At 31.3% G+C, this 20525-nt stretch overlaps 1 protein-coding gene across 4 annotated transcripts in view; it reads right to left on the bottom strand.

The window, feature by feature from the left end:
* LOC149897137 (xibalbin-1-like) overlaps positions 1–19437 on the bottom strand; it is a 58857-nt gene extending 39420 nt beyond the window's left edge. For 2 of the 4 annotated variants that reach the window (XM_090116910.1, XM_090116913.1), the window contains exon 1: positions 5321–5429. The gene's annotated coding sequence lies outside the window, so the exon portion shown is untranslated. Of the gene's footprint in view, positions 1–5238; positions 5430–19301 lie in introns of those variants that run through there. The other 2 variants (XM_090116911.1, XM_090116912.1) reach the window with 2 other exon arrangements.
* Positions 19438–20525: the final 1088 nt, after the last annotated feature.

Raw genomic sequence — 20525 nt, 5'->3', positions numbered from 1 at the left:
CATATATTTTCTTTATATCCGCTCCTACAATTTTTTTATAAACCGTGGAACCATCATTTAGATAAGGTATCGACCTACTAGTACTTTTTAAACATTAGCTGTTTTTGAAGTAAAAATTGGTCCAATTTTCCGCAGATCAAACAACAGGGTAAGTTCAATCTATTTTCTACTAGGTTTCCGCCTGCGGCTTCGCCCGCGCAGTGTCAGAAAAACCCGCATAATTCCCGTTCCCGTGGGATTTCCGGGATTGCGTCATTTTCCCGGGATAAAAAGTAGCCTATGTCCTTTCTCGGGTATCAAAATATCTCCATACCAAATTTCATGAAAATTGGTTCAGTAGTTTAGGCGTGATTGAGTAACAGACAGACAGACAGAGTTACTTTCGCATTTATAATATTAAAATTAATATGGATTAAGGACCACAAGTACAACACATAGCTCTTCATAATTTCTCCGGTCACAACATTTATAAATATATACTTCAATAATAGAAGTTAAAGTATTCAACATAACATTGTGCACCTTGTTAAAAATATCATGTTATTCAAAGATGTCCTTGATAGATAAAAGGACAGAAAAATTCGATACCTTGTATAGTAGCGGGAAAGCGGAATGATCGCGATGTCGTAATAGACATTTAAATATAATAAAATATAAAATATGCGTATTATATTCTTAGTTTGTATGTTTTTAATATTAGGATTTGATCGTCTTGTTATTCTGTGGAATAAAATTTTAGTTCTGTGTGAAGAATGGAAATAACTATGCTATAGCTAATAATAATAATATATTAAGAAGTCCGTAGTTGGAAGCTTTAGATATAAGCTTTACAGTTATAGTATATAAAATAGTTTTTCATTGATTTGTATAACTATTTCCATAAATTGGAAAATTAAACGTTTGATATCGATACAATACTGTCTGTATCAAATTGCCGAGCAAAATACTGTTATACTTTTGAACTAAATTTTACGAGTACTGCATATACCCAACTTTGTTACACGGAATATAGTTAATCAGTGTTTTATACTGCCAACTAGAAGACTAGACTTCAGTTTCTCAAAGTACAACTTTGTAAACTTGCTAACAGTGATCTGTCAGAGGATTAAACCCGAGTTAAATCTATCCACTATAAACCACAGGGGAATTCTCTTGTTTATAACGCTTGGAGATTAATTAATTTTCGACTTTGTGCTCCACAACTTAAACTGCATTTTAACTTTGGTAATGAACCTTGTATATTTAATTAATTTATTATGGAACTGTAGCTCTTAATAATTGAATTGTTACATCATGGATGATAGAAATTCAAAAAGCTTTGGCGAATTTTTAACTCAATTTTTCAGTATACTGTACACTGTACAGCCTGACATCAATTGAGCCTAACATTTTCCCCAAAATATAAGTAACACGAGTTTCATTTTTAAACATTATTATTTATTTATTTATTGGTTTACCAACTTTTGTTTACATTTTTACATTTTTACAAAAGTTTAGATACACAAAATAAACAAACATGGTTAATGTAACAAACACTTACTGGCAAACACAGCATGCAAAAACTTAAACCAGTTTATTTTTTAAGTACACAAAAAAAAGAAAATTAATAAGAACAGGAAAAAAACATCAACTACATTGTCGTTCAAAATACCCGTATTATAGGTTCATACCCTACAGCAAAAGTAATTTTTTTAGAAATTGTGGGTTTCCAATACAAACAAATCATTATAAAAGCCAGTAGACGATTCTTAACCAATTTCATTTTCAAATAAAAATTTAATAAACTTTAATTTATAATTTTAGTACAATAACTTGAAGAACTGATGAGCTATAGGGATTATCAACAGCTCATAAAGTGAGTAAAGCCAGCCACGTAATGGCTGAATGATATTGTTAAGATGGCGGAGTGTTTAATGTGTGACAGACATTTTATATGGGGGTATAATAAAGGTTCGCAGTTATGTTTCATGTGTTAAAAGTTTAGTGAAATAAGTATCTAGGCAATCATGGTACTATCATGTCCAATGTGAAGATTATTTGAAGAACTGTGATTAAAATGCGTAATAATAATTAGGTATTCAACGATCTTTATCTGCGTATAAGTAGAGAAAGAGTGAGTTATAAGAAGAGAAGTAAGCTTTTAACGGTGACTATCTGGCTTTTATTGTTTTAACATTATTTTAACAACATTTTTCATAATATTTACATTCATTTTATACCAACCGACTATCCTATTAAGTAATAAGTTAACAACCCATACATTTAATAAACTACTATCATAAAACTCCAGTTAACCCTAAAACAATTATTCTTTACTTTCGAAAATTAAACCCGTACATTGGGGCAAATGTTTTAACCATAAGAAGCCCGAAGGTCAGCCAATTACGACTTAAGGACACACGAAATAAGAGAACTAAATACATTAGTAAATAAATAATAGGGCTTGGCTTTATTAATTCCTACGACCTTAGAGAGAAGTTGAATTTAATATTATACACTCGCTTTTCATTTGTATTCATTGAGTAAACGAGTATCATAGTGATGTAGGATTGTTATTGATATAATATAATAGTAAATTTAATTTCTATTTAGACTGAGACACTTGTTATCTCTGAGATATCTAATTAATGTTTACCGAAATAATTGTAACTCAAATAATGAAAGCTTTCAACTATAGAACGTTCATAAATGTATTTAATTATAAATGAGTAACGAAATGGGATCAAGCGACACTGCGGGGAACACTTAGTATATTTAGTATTATAATATACTTCAAATAGTATGACATATAAAAGGTAGAACAACGAAGGCGCGGGCAATAAACTTTATAATTTGTATTCATATATTCAAAGCAGTTTCGTATTAAACTATGTTTAAACGTGTGAAATAAAGCTTTTCATTTTTTTACCATCAATTGTTATCAACGAACTAAAACAATGCTCACGAACTATCACCACAGAATAGTTAATAGTAAGTACTGCTATCACAAAACAACGTGTACTAATAATATGGACCGTTTGTATGTTTGTTTAAACGCGATAAATGTTCGTTACTAATGTACGTAAAACCTAGTACCAAATACCAATATTCACTATGGGTGCTACGGGCACACTCCGGGCGGAAAACGAGTGTTCAATAAAAGAAAATATGCGATCACCAAGCTTTTTAAGTTATGCTCTCATAACTTAAAAAGCTTGGTGATAGCTTGGCTGAACCAAACATACGTCATTAAATGGAATTTTTGAAATTATCGAAACATTAAACTTTAACCTAAAATACAAAATTGTATGTGTGAACATAAATTAACAAAACAGGAACCCCCAGAGCATAATTCGAACCGTATAATTGGATAGTTTTAATAATTACGAATTATCCACCTGGCTTGCTACACTTAAATTAATTTTACTAAATCCTGATTATAATGTGATTGCTAAAGTTTTGGACGTGTTTGTCAATCAAAATCTTAACATATTGTCGTTCTACATATTTGGTATAGGGGCAAAATAGATAAATCGTTATCGTTGTGTACCTATGTATAAAATAACATGATTAAAATTTTGCATAATTCTTTTTTTCCTTTGTAAATATGATGCGAGAATATTTTAAAACGAGATGAAATTCCGAAAAAATAGTTGATCCGTAAAAAATGTAACGTTTATTTGTGAAATGGGCCTTCGATGTTATGCGACAGGTTAGTACCGGTTTATTTAAAACCTACAGAAAAAAAACAGTCCGTCTACTTACACCTGACGGACCTTTGGGAAAAGTAAATTCTTAGAATATATAATTGTATTATAGTCTAACGAAAAAAATGCGTTAAATTGCAAGCACAATATGTAACAGATCGCAATTATTCGACAGTTTGCATTCTCGCGAGTTAGTTTTTATGTAACGATTTTTACAATATTACGGCGACATACATAACGTTTTTCGTGAATATAATGGATATTTAAGCCGTATTAGCCCAAAAATACCGGTACCGTTTCAATTTATGGATTCCACGTTGATTGCAAAACAAACCTTGACCTCAATAATATCTAGTGCCATTTCTTTGAAATACCTTTTTAAATCTGAATATCAAAACGATGTGTTTGAAATTTCTTTTCAAGATTCTCCTTTGATATTATAATCTTTGTTTACTTTTATTTGTGAAAATGCTGATGGAGGAACGAATAGACGCATGTATAATGTGACACTTTTTTGTATAATTAATAATAATTAGTCGATTTTTATAAAACAAGAATCGCTGATTTCACCTCCAAATATTTTTCATAAAAGTAGTAAAATTACGCCTTATATTAGCTATACTTAAATGACTATAAAATACACTTATTGGTTTCTTAGGTCAACGGGGTTAGCCAAGGGGTTCAAAAAGAATAGATTACTAAATACTAGAAACCTTATATTAGAAATAGGAAGCTTAAAGCAATATTAAAATTGCTCTACAATATTACCATTAATAAATACCAATTTTCATAAAATTATCCTGTCTGTTCTCACCAGGGACTGAAATGTAATACAGGATTTCGGTCCTAATTCCGACACCAGGCTTCGTTTCAATTATATTCTTAATTCCCTCGGTATTAAAACCTTTTTTTATGTAATATGCGTTTTTATTTATGGATTTTAAGCTTATAATATGTAGTTATAAATACGTCGGTAGATTGTGCATTAACAATTGTATCGAATTTATTCATACATTATATCTACCGCTAATAATCGATTTTTAAAAGATTAGCAAATTATATTTTAAATTCTTATACATTACATATATTTTACATTTCGTATATTTAACCCATAATAGTGATTATTTTAAATAGGTATTAAAAAGTATAACGGCATAAACTGTATCACTAATTTGTCCAATTATATGTATAGATATTTTATATTTTTTTCTGAATAGATTTTATAAGAGCTACACTGAAAAATAACGCATTTATACAACAGGTTTTTGTACGATACGTAAATAGCTTTATAAAAACTTAGGATATAATTTCATTACTCAGAACATGGTCCTTCTAATTATTATTCATAACAGCAATCGTGAAATTAAAATATCAAATTCAGCGTTGTCACATAATTCATTAACGTAATTTACAATATTTTTATTCAATTTATTTTTCATGCAAATAAAATTAAAACAGTAATTATCTTTTTATCAATCCATTTTCGAACACGTCGCAACGGTTAAAATTTAATAAAACTTCACCATTCCAAATTCAAATTTCAAAAACTCACCGGCCAGGAACACACACAGATAAAAAAATAAATTAAATTCTAATTCCACATTTAAAATTAAGAACACTAAAAAAATACAAACGCGCGCGGTCGTAGTCGAACGGTGTATTTGACGCCACCCCGCCTAGTCGGGTGGCGGTTCAGAGCGCGAATGAATGCAGGAGCCGTACGGTCGCCCTTATACGTGCGCCCTCAACCCCGACGAGATACCGTGGATCGAATTATATAGAGCTGATACGACGTACACAAAACAAGTTTTGTAAGGGAATTATTTAACATAACACCTATATGTAACGACTCTATCTTTACCATGCTAGTACCACTTCTCTTTAGGAGCTGAATCGATTTCCGTGCTGTAAGTGTAGTGTGTTAAAATTTTAATCATTAGTAATAACAACTCTATATAATTAGAACCGCTGTCGTCCCTGTCACACAGCGGCGGTTGTCAACAAAATGTTATTAGTCGTCTACGCCCGCGCGGAAAAATCCGAAGGAAACGAATGTTAACCTCTGAATTGCAAATTCTCAAACTGCATAACAAAGATGCCAGTTGTAACCGATATTTTACTTTTTCATTCGAACCGTATCGGATATCAAAGGGTTTCAAATGAAAAATTCGAAACTTCGTTTAATGAATGTTATTGCTTGGTTTCGTCTTGTAATGAAAGCGTTTGTTTTCGAGTGGATGGACTTTTTAATGCTTTTTTCTAATTTCATTCGCTTTGTGCAGAATTGTTACGTGCTTTTGATACTTTTGTTTTTAAAAGCGCTTTAATAACGGAGATTTTTCTAGGTAGCTGTTGTTATGAATGTTACGATAAGATACATCTAAAGAGAAAGATTGATAATTTAATGAAATTATGTAGAGAGGATAAATCTTTCATATGGTTTCATAGTTAAGAAGTGTGTAGGCTTGAGAAATTTATTTTCATTCCATAATTAATTATAAGCTTTATTCGCTATTGTAATATTGAATTGATGTTTATATTTACGAATGAATGTCTTTGGAGTTCTACTATGGAGACTAGAACTATGGAGTTTCTTGCCGGTTCTTCTCCGTAGATACTACTTTCCGAATCGGTGGTACTTAAATGTTAAAAATATCTGATGACGTTTCAAAAGTGCTTCTAGAAGAAGTCTAATTGAATAAATAATGTTTGAGTTTGAGTTTTAGTTTTGATTTATTGAATTAGAAGTGACGTGTTCGTTAAAAATTTATAGATCAAGTTATATTCTCACTCATGAAACGTGAACCAAACAAGGTATTTCGACTACAATAATAACTCTGAATAGATCTCCATTCACATCAAACATTCCGTGGTAATAATATTTTATCCACAAAGGTACCACGCCCCCTCTCAATATAATGACTCTATTTCTAACGTACAGAATGGCCCCACTAACGCAGAAATTCAAGCTCTTGGATCAAAATGAATCTTAACTAATAGGGGTTTTTTTTTTTACAAAAAATGGACTTATGTCCTCTCGTGTCGGGGCAAAGGGTAAAGTACTTATCACGGGTTGGAAAGTTCTATTCAAAAATATTGAAGGTAAAATTTTGGTATTACAAAGTTTTGAAACGAAAAGGTATGTAAGTTTTTACTGTACTTTTTGAACCGATGTCTGGTGGTATTTAATTTAAGACAAGCTATTTTTAATAAACAAGTTTCAGTTCGATAGTCGGGTCATTTAGTTTTTTTATAATATTTTGTAAAATTACATAATTTAAATATTGCATAATAGGTATCACACACGGCTCATACCAAAACCCATCTAGATATTCAAAAACTTTCACTCTATAATAATTGTAATACTAACTACCTAGTTGAACTAGTTGTTCAACGGAAATAAAAAGTTAATCCTCAAATTGATGACATACAGGAACTATTTACATGTATTATGTGAATTAAAGACCGCAATACAGGAACATCTATAGTTTAACAACTCTCTAAGGCTTTTTGATTATTTTGTATAATAAACGTGTATGCAGGAGTAACATTAAAATAAATTAGAAAGAAACATTAAAAACAAAAATTTCCACTTAATATAATAAAATACATAAAAACATTACCGGGGTACGCTCAAGGCCTTTCAGTGTTCATTGCCGCCCCTGAACGGAAATTATAAAGATACAATCTATACATAAAAATTATACAATTTGCAATGTTTGCATTGTAAGAATATTTTTTATAACTAGTGCATTATGAATTTAGAGACATTCCACTTTATTTAATTATGCTCCCAAATTTAAAAGAAGGATGATAAAACCTGTTATCATAAACAGAAAGGAAGGCTGTGTCTGTCAGATAAAACCAATTAAAAAATTACCATTTGGCGGGAAACTCATTATTAAATGACATTGCTTTCCGGGTTAACCGTAATGGTATTAGGAGCCCTTTTTAGCTCGAATTAAAAATGCCTGCGTTTTTATGTTTATGAAAGTCTGAATGTATTTTAAATTTCAGCATGTGGAAGGAAATGAGAAATGTAATCTAATAGTAACTTTTTACTAGCTTTGCGCCCGCGGCCGCGGCTTCATCCGCGTTTTCAAAGAAAAACCCGCATAGTTCCCGTTCCCGTGAGATTTCCGGGATAAAACGTATCCTATGTGTTAATCCAAGTTACTCTCTATTATCTATATGTGTCCTAAATTTCATTTTAATCGGTTCAGTAGCATTTGCGTGAAAGAGTAACAAACATATATCCATCCTCACAAACTTTCGCAGTTATAATATTAGGTAGTACCTAGGACTTAGTACTACAGGCTCAAATACAAATTTGTATTATTACTTTGTACAATTGATAATAATAAAGAATTGTATTTTAATGTGTATGAATTTTATCTGTAGTTTCTAGGTATGTATATAATATGTTTTAGATCCGCAGGGTTGCTGGTCAAAACTGGCGACTGGCTAGAAACGAGCGAACGACCGGGCTCAGTGGCGTGCCATGACTGAGGTCTATGTCCAGCAGTGGACAAATGTAGGCTGACAATGATGATGATGATATATGTTTTGAAATCGTGAAGCTATATTTCAATGTAGGAGGTTCTAATCATATTTAGTCGAATATAAACTTTCTAATTTCTATATTTAGCCACAACTGAACCTGGAACAAGTTTGAAGCTATGCTTTGCATTCAGTATTCATATCACTATATTCGTGTAAATTTCAACCCTAAAGTTTTATAACGAAGTTAGGGTATTTATGAAATCCTAAATTCTAAGAGTGTTCTGTTTACATGTATTATAAAATTTTTTTGTTAGACGATACTTTTTGTAATTTTCGACAGAGTAAACCGATTTTGATGATTCTTTTTTTATTTGAAAGCTAGTTCTGTTTTGTCTCATTTAAACTTTACCATATTCTGACCATTTAAAGGCGGATTAGTTTTAGTAAAAAAATAATCTATACTATAATATTTTAAAGCTAAAGAGTTTGTTTGCTTGTTTGTTTGAACGCGCTAATCTCGGGAACTACTGGTCCGATTTGAAAAATTATTTCTGTGCTAGATAGCTCATTCATCGAGGAAGGCTATAAACTATATATCATCACGCTGAGATCAACAGGAGCGGAGCAATGCGGGTGAAACCGCGCGGCACAGCTATATATATTATATGAATGAAAATGCTTTTATTTCAATAACTTTTGCACGACATTTTGCGCATCACCGCGCCTTATATAATAACTGGACTGTTTGATGTGCAATCCAATTATCTGAAAGCAATCGAACGTTATTAACTTCCATTGCAATAACAATTTTATTATTTCAATAATTTCAATGTAATATTTGTTCTCATCTTATTATTGGTATCTAGAAATGAGATATTGAACAATGTTATTTGCTACTGTTGATGCGGAGAAGCATTACTGGGAATTAAATAACAATATAATTTTGAAGACATTTCGAATAAATTTCATTTTACGTGAATAGCATAAAATACGTATATTAAATTTTGAAACCGTCTTTAACTATTTCATCTTAAACTTCCTGACTGATAATGCGAAGGTTGGACAGCATCAGTTGTTTCGGCTGATAATATAAGTAATAGGTACATATTCTTATCAATATTTTCAATGCATTAATATCGCAATTATATAAGGTTTAAACCGAATTCCACAAACCAATATTCATAAACAGGGAGAATATAAATTCCAAGTGCTTATTAACATTTTAAACAACCCAAAACACAGTACCTACGCTTATAAAGGTAGACAAATTCTTCATCTAAAAATTCTCCTTTGAAAAATTAAGTGACATATTTTGCCACTGAGTAAATCCTACAAGCGAGCAAAACAACGCAGGCGCCTCGCATTCCTCGCAAACTTGGGGAATTCACAAAGTACCGCAACCTTTGTCGGGTTAAATAAAGTTATTTTGCGTCACATAACCAGCATTTTGTTATGATTTAAGTATATGACGGTACACGGAATATTTAAAAGTATTTCGTTTTGGTATTTGTTCAGGGCTTGCTATTTTATGGCTTTTATGGGCAGTGGGTGTGAGCTGAGAACAATGTGGCTAACGTGGGAGGCTTATTAATATATTATAGAGAAATAAGCGGTTATGTTTAATGAGCAGTCGAATAATTAAAATTATTATCACTTTAAAAATATCTTAATATGTATTTAGTTAATTTATCTATCCCACTAAGGTACATTGTTCAAAAAAGGGTTTTATATAATATATTTTACATCTTCCCGGAATAATAATTATTATCGATAGTAAAACTCTTCTCTTATTTTTGGATAAAGCAACTAATTTCATGTGCTTACATACTTATATAGATAATAGTTATAAAAGTAATAACTAATATGTAACTATTTATAATTCATCTGTATTTCATATGTATTTTGTTACAAGCTAAGTTTCAGATTTTTTTTTTATATATTTATTCTTTTTAGTGTCCCGTTCTAGAGAGACACTACAATGACGAGAGTGAATGGAGTAAATTGAATTAAAAGGAACCTCAAGACAACAATATATTGGCTTACTTCCAAATAGATGAAAAAACGACAAAGTTCTTAAAATTGTAGTAAGATAGAGAGAACTCTTGAAGATCTATTGAAAATTCTTTGAAGTTAAAATGAAATAATTCTTTCACTGTCTTGTTTCGTACATTCTTGCGAGATACAACATGGTGAAGATCCTTTTAATTTATGACATACTAGCTGTGCCCTAAGGTTTTACCCGCATTACTCCGCTCCTATTGGTCTCTAACGATGATGATATATACAGCCTTCCTCGATAAATGGGCTATTTAACACCGTAAGAATTTTTCAAATTGGACAAGTAGTTCCTGAGATTAGCGCGTTCAAACAAACAAACAAACTTTTCAGCTTTATAATATTTGTTTCAATCAAAATAATAGACCGGGAGATACTGACACAAAATTTCGAGTCATTTGTAACAGGATGGCGGTTCTACAGGGTTCTTAGTACGCAATGACAAAAAGAAAAATGATGATGTGAACGCTGGTACCGGCGGCTTAGTCGCGTGGGCGTTAATCGAACTCATCGGAAAATAGCGAAAGTCAAACGATTTGTAACAGTATGGCACTTATTTTTCCTGTAAGTTTGAGGATCAACAAATATAAATACAAAATTTCAAAGATCTAGGTGTTGGAAATCTTCACTTATATAAATTAATAATAAATTTATTTTTCAAGTATGACAGCACTTTTTCCCCCTACTAGAAGTATGGCAAATATAATAATGGTCACATTTTATCAAATACTCTCCAAAAAGTCAAATGCAATACTGGTACAAAAAGATAGGCGAAATAAAAAATTTTTGCAGATTTTCGGCGGTATGGCGACCATTTGGAATCGTCCGAAAAGTATGGCATGGCGATTTTCGTAAATGGCTGCACGACGATGGTTACCTGTGCAAAAGTTAGCTTGGTACAAATGGTTGAATAATTGTTTTTTTTAAATCAACACATTCGCGTCGGTATGGCGGGCTGTAAGTCATACCGGAAAAGTATGGCATGACACTACCGCCTACTTATTTTTTATGGGCTATCGGTAAATTCTAAAATTTTTGTGTTACAAATCGTTTGACTTTCGCTATTTTTCCGACGAGTTCGACTAACGCCCACGCGACTAACCCACCGGTACCAGCGTTCACACCATCATTTTTCTTTTTGTCATTGCGTACTAAGACCCCTGTAGAATCGCCATCCTGTTACAAATGACTCGAAATTTTGTGTCAGTATCTCCCGGTCTATAAGAACACCATTTTTTGTTTTTAGAAAATTTTCAAATGAAGTCAAGAATGAATTGTACCATTTATGTATAAATAATTTCCATAGATAAACTATAAATATACACAAATAGTATTGGCGCCAAATAGCTTTTGAATTTATATTAGACACAATTTCTCAACCTCATATTTAGAACATCAAATTATGTTCCAAAAGCTCTCATATCTAAATCGCTATAAACAAAGTATTATAACTAATTTTAACTATAACACAATTGAACTACTCGGTTCTAGAACCATCTATTTTCGCTTCCATTCAAACACAATAGCATCAAAATTGACATGAAAAAGCCATGTTATTAAGAGGCTTGACAAACAAAAACCCACGCTCACATGTGGGTGTTAACCTTAAAATGATATTATATTGACAAACAAGAAACGCCCGCGGTATTGTCTACTTCAAAATATATAAATTTACAAAGGTAATTGCTGTTCTTAATACTAAATTTATATTTTTATAAGGCCAGTCTAATAAATAAAAACAAGGATTATTTTTGGGCCTACGGCATTTATTATGTTGGTAAAAAGAATTGTTTTATTTGCGGCTTAAAACATAATAATATATTTGTACTGGAATTATAAATTAATTTTATAATACTGTTTTAACCTAGTCTATTTTGAGCTATTTTTTCCATCAAGCGGTTTATTTCACAGAAATATGAATGGGAACTTATAAGATATTTTTTGTGATGCCATTAACTCATCTATATAAATAATCTTTATTAGCACATTTATTTCAATAGGTATATTAAACATAATATTAAAGAATGCTATGTGTCCATAAAGCCAAGAATAATAACCTTTTTACAATACTCGTAGCACTTTTCACTGTCTACAATAGCTACGAAATTTGCTACGAATTTCGTAGCACTGTGAATATTTTGTGTGGACAACAGTAAAAGAAAAAAATACATTCCATTGCTAGAAACGAATTGTCCAGTATGTTGTTAATTACAATCGTATTCATGAATACTCAATGCGGTTGGCTATTTTATGCCCTGTTTCAGAACAGAATAAATTGTTACACTAACTATTGAACATGTATTTTGTGAATTGTAGATAAATGCCGCAAAATATTTTTGTTGCAGAAATTAACTGAATACTATTTATCTACTTTGTTTCTCCTTTGCGTAACTTTTTATTTTTTATGCCTTTTAAGGAATAAGACCGCCTTAATGTGTACACTAGCCATGGCTTTTACTTATGTGTGTACGTTGTAAATTTACCAAAGTTTGAAGTTTGAAATAAATTAGTACTGTAATGAATTTCTTATACAATAAAACTTCACATAATATGTACCCTAATAATATCTACTACAAGTTTCTGTATCATTTAATTACGTTAAGGGAACATAATGTTAGCCATCTATTGATATCTTGTTATTAACACATTACAATACACTTAATTAATAACTGGTATCAGATTCGTTGTCCATGATGATACTAACACAAACAATCGAGTCTTCTGATCAAAAATCACTCTAAAGTCTTTGATATAAGGATCAAAATTAGCTCAGCAGACCTCTGTGTTGTATATCTTAATGCGTTTCAGAGCTTATTTTCATGTTATTAAAGTTCATTGTCTCTTGCCACAACAATATTCATATTTTCAATAAAAGACCGCTTTTCACGTCATCATAGCTTTTGACAGCGGTTTTCTGAACCCGTTTTTGATAGGGCGCTGTGTTAAAATATTATGTTGATGGAACCATTCAAGTAAATAGTTATTATGTTTTAATTCTTAAAGCTTTGACACGATATGGAATATATTTTGCATAGAAATAACAATGCTTATGAAGCAAATGATAACTAATAAATCTATAAAAAAATCGTTAAAAGAGTGTAATACATACATAATTAAACCATGTTTGGGATAATGGGATAATCTTAATATATATAAATCTCGTGTCACAATGTTTTTCTTCAATGGACTCCTAAACCACTTAACCGATTATAATAAAATTCGTACACCATGTGCAGTTCGATCCAACTTGAGAGATAGAATAGTTTAAAGCACAAAGCGGGCGAAGCCGCGGGCGGAAAGCTAGTTGTTATGTGAAATTATTGAATTGTTCGAAAAATTCTTATTGTACACCTCCTATAACTTTCGATTGTCCTCTGTTAGGTACTGATATTTATCATATTATCTAAGTTATTTTTAACAATTATATTAAGCAATAAAAGCTAAAAAATATAGTGGAAGCCTCCTTTTTTGAAGTCGGTTAATGACCTAAATGTGTCACCATAATCAATCACGTTATAAAAGGCTTTTATAAAGTCCTTGTTTAATTCTGTTGAAGGTCGAATCCATAGGCTTTTAACTCGACTCCGAGTTTTATTAAATACCATTAATACTTCAAACTTAGCAGCATTTAAAAGCATATTTTGTGTGTATTAATAATACAGGGTAATATAATAAATGACTGATGTTTTTATTTGAATATTACTTAGAATAATAAATTAAATTATTTAAAAAACAACTTTGTTTTTTTTTAATAATTTCTGATCTAAAAATGAAATGTACAGAAGTGATATATTACATGTCTTTAAAGACATGTATTTCAAATTTATTTTATTGTATGTATTATTTTATTAAATTGATACCAATCTTATAAACTCAAAACTTTTCATAGGTATCAGTTACCTACCTATATACAGAAAAAAACAAACTGTAAAGAAAACATAACACTAAAAATATTTTAGTACTCTCATAGTGGCTAGAGGCATAAAGCGTAGTACGACATACCTAAGAGGGTTAACTTAACTATAATAGAGATAACTTCGATAAGATAGTTTTTAGTACTGGGACTTTGTTATATTTCTTTCTTCGTTCTTGTTTTTGTAAAGCCGGCTATTCACGTACCTGCTGCAGGGGCAATATTGGAATTTCACCCTTAATTGCCTCCTTAATTGAGATTTGTATAGACAAGCAGGGGCAATTTTTAAATTGGCCTCTTTGGGTTTTTAATTGCTCCAACTGCCACGTGCAACCGCGATTGTCCCTGCGGCAATTGTGTGAGTAGCCCGCTTAACGATAAGTGTCATTCGAAACCTCACTTTTCTGTATCCCAATATGGTACCCTTTTTTGAACGATTAAAATATAGTATCTTCATATAATATGGAGTATTTTATGGCTTTCTTACTCAAAAAGTTAATCAGTCATGAGCCGGATTAACTTTATGAGTAAGAAAGCGATCCAACCCTGTTTTATTACTTTCTCTTAGTTTTAAAGGGACTAGAATTTTTCCAGTAACACTCAAGCTTATCCATACAAGGACACCTCTTAATTAAGTAACATGTTTTATCAATAGTTCGTTAGTACCCTCAAAATAGTTCACCTTGATGAAAATGGAAAAACATGTTCCAAAGATAATACTATTCAGATTCGATTACTCTATGACGTCATAACAAAATATGCCCCCCTAGACAAGTGGCTTTCTATTAGCGTAAAGTTCAATAGAATAGATTATGAATGTATGAGATTGACGTAACGTAACATGGATATATTCCGAGAAAGAACTGCGCAAGCATTCAGCCATTTTGCGTGAAAATGACATAGATTTAATGAAACATTGAGCGATGGCAGCTGCCTGTACGATCCCATTAACGATGGAATAATGCGTTAGTAAAATCAACTTTGTATGTAGGTTATGCAAAAATAACTTTTAAAAATAATAATATCAAACTACTTACTTTAAAATATCACATCTGCTAACATGCAGGCGAAGTTATTAAATTAAAAGTGGGATAAAACGACTTGTCGTTTAAGCATAGTAAAATTAAATATGAAACAAAATTATACTAAAATTCTGTCAATGAACAGTATTCCTGTACTTAATATCTTTAGTTTCTGGTTTTCTCGAAATTACCAGTATTAAAAATATGCTAATAGCGAACGGTTGAAAAGTTAAATTTAATGTTTTTTGAAGTGAAAACTTCTTTAGCGGCGTTGGGTATAAAATCTTAAACTCGCGTCAGGACACGTGGCCTGATCGAAAAAGCGTAAGAAGGTTTTTTTTTAGCCCTTATATTCCATGCGTAAGACGGATACCATTCCAAAATATTAAACATGCTGAACGTTAATAATCAAGTTTTCTATTTCTGCCGGCACTCCCGGAGTGCAACCCGTCTTTTTTTTAAAGATTGTATACTCGTATGATATTAACAGCATTCGGAAAAGCTTTGTTCAAGCACAAATTATACAAGAAATAGTGAATTCAAATGGGACCACAATGAATTTAGACAAAACCTTTTATACTGATAAGGATTACTGTTAGTTTCGAAAGACCGGATTTGAATTAAGCAGATTCCTGAAATTTGTTTAACCATGAATAATTAGGTAACCTTTTGAATTGGTCATGTATCAACGCATTTAGAGAAATTTTAAAGTGTTAATTAATCGTGTTTCCAATAAAACACGTTACATACAGATGGTTGATCGTCGTTGATTTACATTCCATGACATCAGACAGAAATTATGCAAAATATTCACACAGAATAGCTGTCCTGAACATTGTTATTGTTGTTAAATGTATATCTATACATATAATAAATCTGTAGAAGGGTCAATTCTGTACATTGAAAATATTGAAAAAATAAATAGCAGGGGGTGTTACTGGATCGATACCAAACCCAAATATGTGATTAAAAAAATTTTTGTCTGTCTGTATGTGAAAGCATCGCGTAAAGACTAACTTGGTATAATTATACCTTATTATCCTGGGCATAAAATAGGATATTTTTTATCCCGGAAAAATACGTAGAAATAAATAAATCTTAATTTTTCCGCGCGGACGGAGTCGCGGGCGGAAGCTAGTTTTTATATAAATAAATCGAAGCTAGATTTTTACTTTAAATTAAACAGTTTAGACCGGCTTCTGAATTGTTTTATTTAGGTTTGAGAAAGCTTATGTGAAATACAAGAAAATATTTAAATAAATAAAGCCTTTATATTTTACATTCTTAAACGTTACATCTCTTCTTTAAAACTAAAGTATTGTTAAACATGTAAGTTTATGAAAGCAATATAATTAAAATATTATTATTTGTGTTAGACCATTTAAATACGAGTATGGTAACGTTGTTAAAGTCAAATTCTCAATTCAGAAATCGGCGGTAAGTGTGACTTTATATATGTGTTTTACTCTGAGATATGCTAAATATTACGACTGTAAATTTGTATGCACATAGTTTGCGGCTTCGAATACAAATCAGCAGCCTGAATATGTGTTGAAAATGTTAACAACGTATGCACCTTGAGCGTTGGAAATTATAACATAGTTTAATATTGTTCTTGCGGAAAACTGACGTAATTAAAGTGTCGTATTGCAATTAGACACTGACACCCATGTTTGCCTAATTACCACATGTATTAGCTAGGAAACAGAAAGTAATTGTATTCTACTGAAACAGCTACTAAAGCTAATAATTACAGAAAATAATAATAATAGTACCTTTGTATTCTGCGTAATTCGATGTTCTATTCCAAAATGTTGCATTCAAATCATTACTTGATTGAACCCCTAACACGATATTGTCACATGACAGGAACGCATAGTTAAGCTTAGGCATAAAGCGGGATCATACTACATTGTAGAGAGTCGAAATTCATTCATATATTAGGAACGAAACGCTGGAAATGTTATTTATCACCATAAATGTTGTTAAACATTTGTTTTTCTTTTTCCTTTCCTATATCAGATGTTAACACAGCTGCTTATAACCAAAACATTCCGAAATTAAGTTTGAAGCTGATTAAAAATTAATGTTTGTTTTGCTTCGAGTTCCTACCTTTGTTCACAGAAAAGTATTCAAATACCCTGCCGTCCTTCGCAGAACGGTGTATAAATATGCCTATTTAGTATTTAAACAGTCTCATAATGTTAACGCCAGCCACATCTAGTTAACTATTAACACACATAACATAATACTATACTATACTCATATTAATAAACAATTTTAAAAACGGAGTCTTTCATGACATATTTCAGAAAGAAAATGACTAAGGAGCTCTTCAAACAATGGAAGAAATATGAAACAAGGCGGCCATTCAGTATAGTATCGAGGTCAAAAGTCAAACACGGGCATAGAATGGATATGATATTTGCGCTATGCATACAAATGGATGGCTCGGGGCATAAAATTCGCGGACAGTAGGTAAAGCGACTGCGATACATTTGTCTATGTCGAAGTGTTACTATACTGTAGTATTACGTATACTGCGCATTGTTTCTAATTGGTGGAAATTGTTATTCTAAGAAATAACTTTTTTATAGTAGGTTCGGTTACATAATAATGAAGGTACATAATAAGGAACGAACAAATGTTTTTAAGTGATTTGATATAAAACCATCGGAGCTGTTTATACATCTAATAAAATGGACGATTAGTTTGGAATTCTCTGTTAAAAATAATTTCAAGGTTTTAGAATCCACAAATCAAAAACAGCCTCAATTTTATTCCTTCCCATTCTCTACCAGTTTTCACCACAATACCTTAATCTTGTTGTTTACTAAACATTATTATTAAAAATCCTAAATTAACTTTAGCTGTACCATTTCATATTGGAAGATAAACCTCTTCTAATCCCTGCATCCGATTTCCTAGTAAAGCGATTTATAAAAGCTTCATTGAATGCAATATTCTATGAATATCTATAGAGCGTCATTAGTTCGTGATAATTATAACGGAATTAAACCAGACATACCGATTTAGTTTGGAATTCCAACCGCGTGATTGGAATAGCAGGTGAAGTTTCAGTAGTGTGACCAAATTTAATTATGAAGTATCAAAATATATCTATAAATATGAAGTATCAAAATATAATATATCTATAAAGCTGAAGAGTTCGTTTGTTTGAACGCGCTAATCTCGGGAACTACCGGTCCTATTTGAAAAATTCTTCGGTGTTAGGTATACCTATATCCCATTTATCGAGGAAGACGATATAATTATCTATACATATATCATCTCGCTAAGACCAACAGGAGCGGAGCACTGCGGGTAAAACCGCGTAGCACAGCTAGTTTAAAAATATATAGCACTTTCTATAACTGTTGTTGTGACTGAAATGTACATTATATCTGTAAACATTTCAATACTTAATCCCACAGAATCTTAATTTAAAACATTTTTGTAATACAAAACCTGGGTGAGGAATGCAATTTAAACCGACTTAAGGAACTTGGAAATTCCTCAAATAAATTTACTATTTGTGCAGGTTCCAAGTCTTTAAATCTCAATTTAACTGTACATCTATAAGAAATTGTATTCATTACTTTCACTGATTGATTTTGTTAACAAACGGGTGCCATTTTCATGTTCGTTTATTCGCTTCACCTGCATATTTGTATGTAACCGATATGTTTAATAATAACGTTAATTAATGAAAATAATATGTTACGTTAAAACGGACAGATTTAATAGGATCGGTGACAATACAATAATTTTACGAAAGTATTTTAAAGTGAAACTTTTATTACATCGTCTCAAACTTTTTGGTCTGTGTAGCGCATGTCGCGTGTATCGCGGCTGCCGAGTAGGTATACCTACTCGGCAGCCGACCGTCACGCGACATGCGCTACACAAAGCAGTGTTCGGAACCGTTCGAACAGTTTCACTTTTACCGTGGTTTCATAAAACCACACAACATTTTTTTTTTAGTTATTTAAATTATGATATTAATTATTGTTTTACAATCGTCATAATCATTTTCAGCTGCGAAGAAAACTTATCAATACTAATTACCTATATGTTTTATAATTATACCTCCATCCTATAAAACCCCTACTAATAACAAACCTTTCAAACAACTGTTCCGTATCCACAAATACTGAATTAATAATGGAAATTGGTCACCAGAAACACGAACACTCATGGTCACTTTCCATCGACCGGTCTATTTCTGCAACCGACGTAAATACCTTTGATCTTAACGAACTGCTTCAAATCAATACTAGTTCATAAATAAATTTGTAAAGGTACTCGATTGCGGAATATAAAGTGGTCTAATTTGGTATTCTGTTTTTAGACTCTGAGTGTACGAGATTAGGTTGAAAAATAATCGTTTTTATTGGCGTAATTAATTATGTATGTTAGAATGTAATTTAAAGTTGTTATGTGAGGAAAATACGATGCATTAAAACAAGTGAACGTAGCGAATATGATGTAATCTTGATGTAATTTTATTTTGTGTAGTCCGCCATCTTTGCCTTATCGTACGTGAACTATTATTAGTTATTACGTAGTTACTCATTTGTAATCTGTGCTGTTATCAAGAATAAATAAATAACAAATAATATTGTTGAGTCCAATTATTGTAATTCTATCTCCGGTGGAGATAAGACTACTTTTTTTTATATAATAAATCAAATCGAAAACTATATGACAAATAAATTTGAACTACACTTTCCAAGGGAAATCTTACGACAAATCCCAATATCAGTTAGAATTTGATACTCTTAAAAATATTTATTACAAAGTAATGTTAAAAATATGTAAACAAACTCTTTTTATTGTACTGAACATGTTCTCTGGGAAGGAACTGTCTTCCTTAACACAGGATTTTCCTAGCTAGGAAGACAGAGCCACACTGTAATTGTACTGTATTAATTTTTGTACTCAATAAAGATATTTTTATTTTTTTTTTTTTTTAAATTTCGCAAAGGCAAATTTCATGAAAGATTTACAATGTTGCAAATTCAGTCGACGTATTTTTAAGATTTCCAGTAGCACTGGGAAGTCTAACTAATCTTTATCGAAGCCAAAATTGGTCGAGAGAAACCCGGAACGAAATAGCGATGTAAAAATATCCCGTCCGGTGAAATATATTTTCGGTCGGATATTTTAGGTTGGATAACCTGAATTATTAAATGCATTTTGTCTTTTCCTTTTATGTATATGTATATAATTTCATGTACCTAGAAGTTTACATTTATGTTTCTTTGTAAATTTATTCTATAATAATATCTACAATATGTATTATTATTTGATAAGAGACTATAAGTATTTTTTAAACAATTTTGT

Source organism: Colias eurytheme, chromosome 26 (genome assembly GCF_061535395.1).
Source record: "Colias eurytheme isolate Ceu_HAF_F1 chromosome 26, ilColEury1 Martin Lab GWU primary, whole genome shotgun sequence".
In the NCBI taxonomy this organism is placed as follows: Eukaryota; Metazoa; Arthropoda; class Insecta; order Lepidoptera; family Pieridae; genus Colias; species Colias eurytheme.
This window is presented reverse-complemented; position numbering and strand designations above follow the sequence as displayed.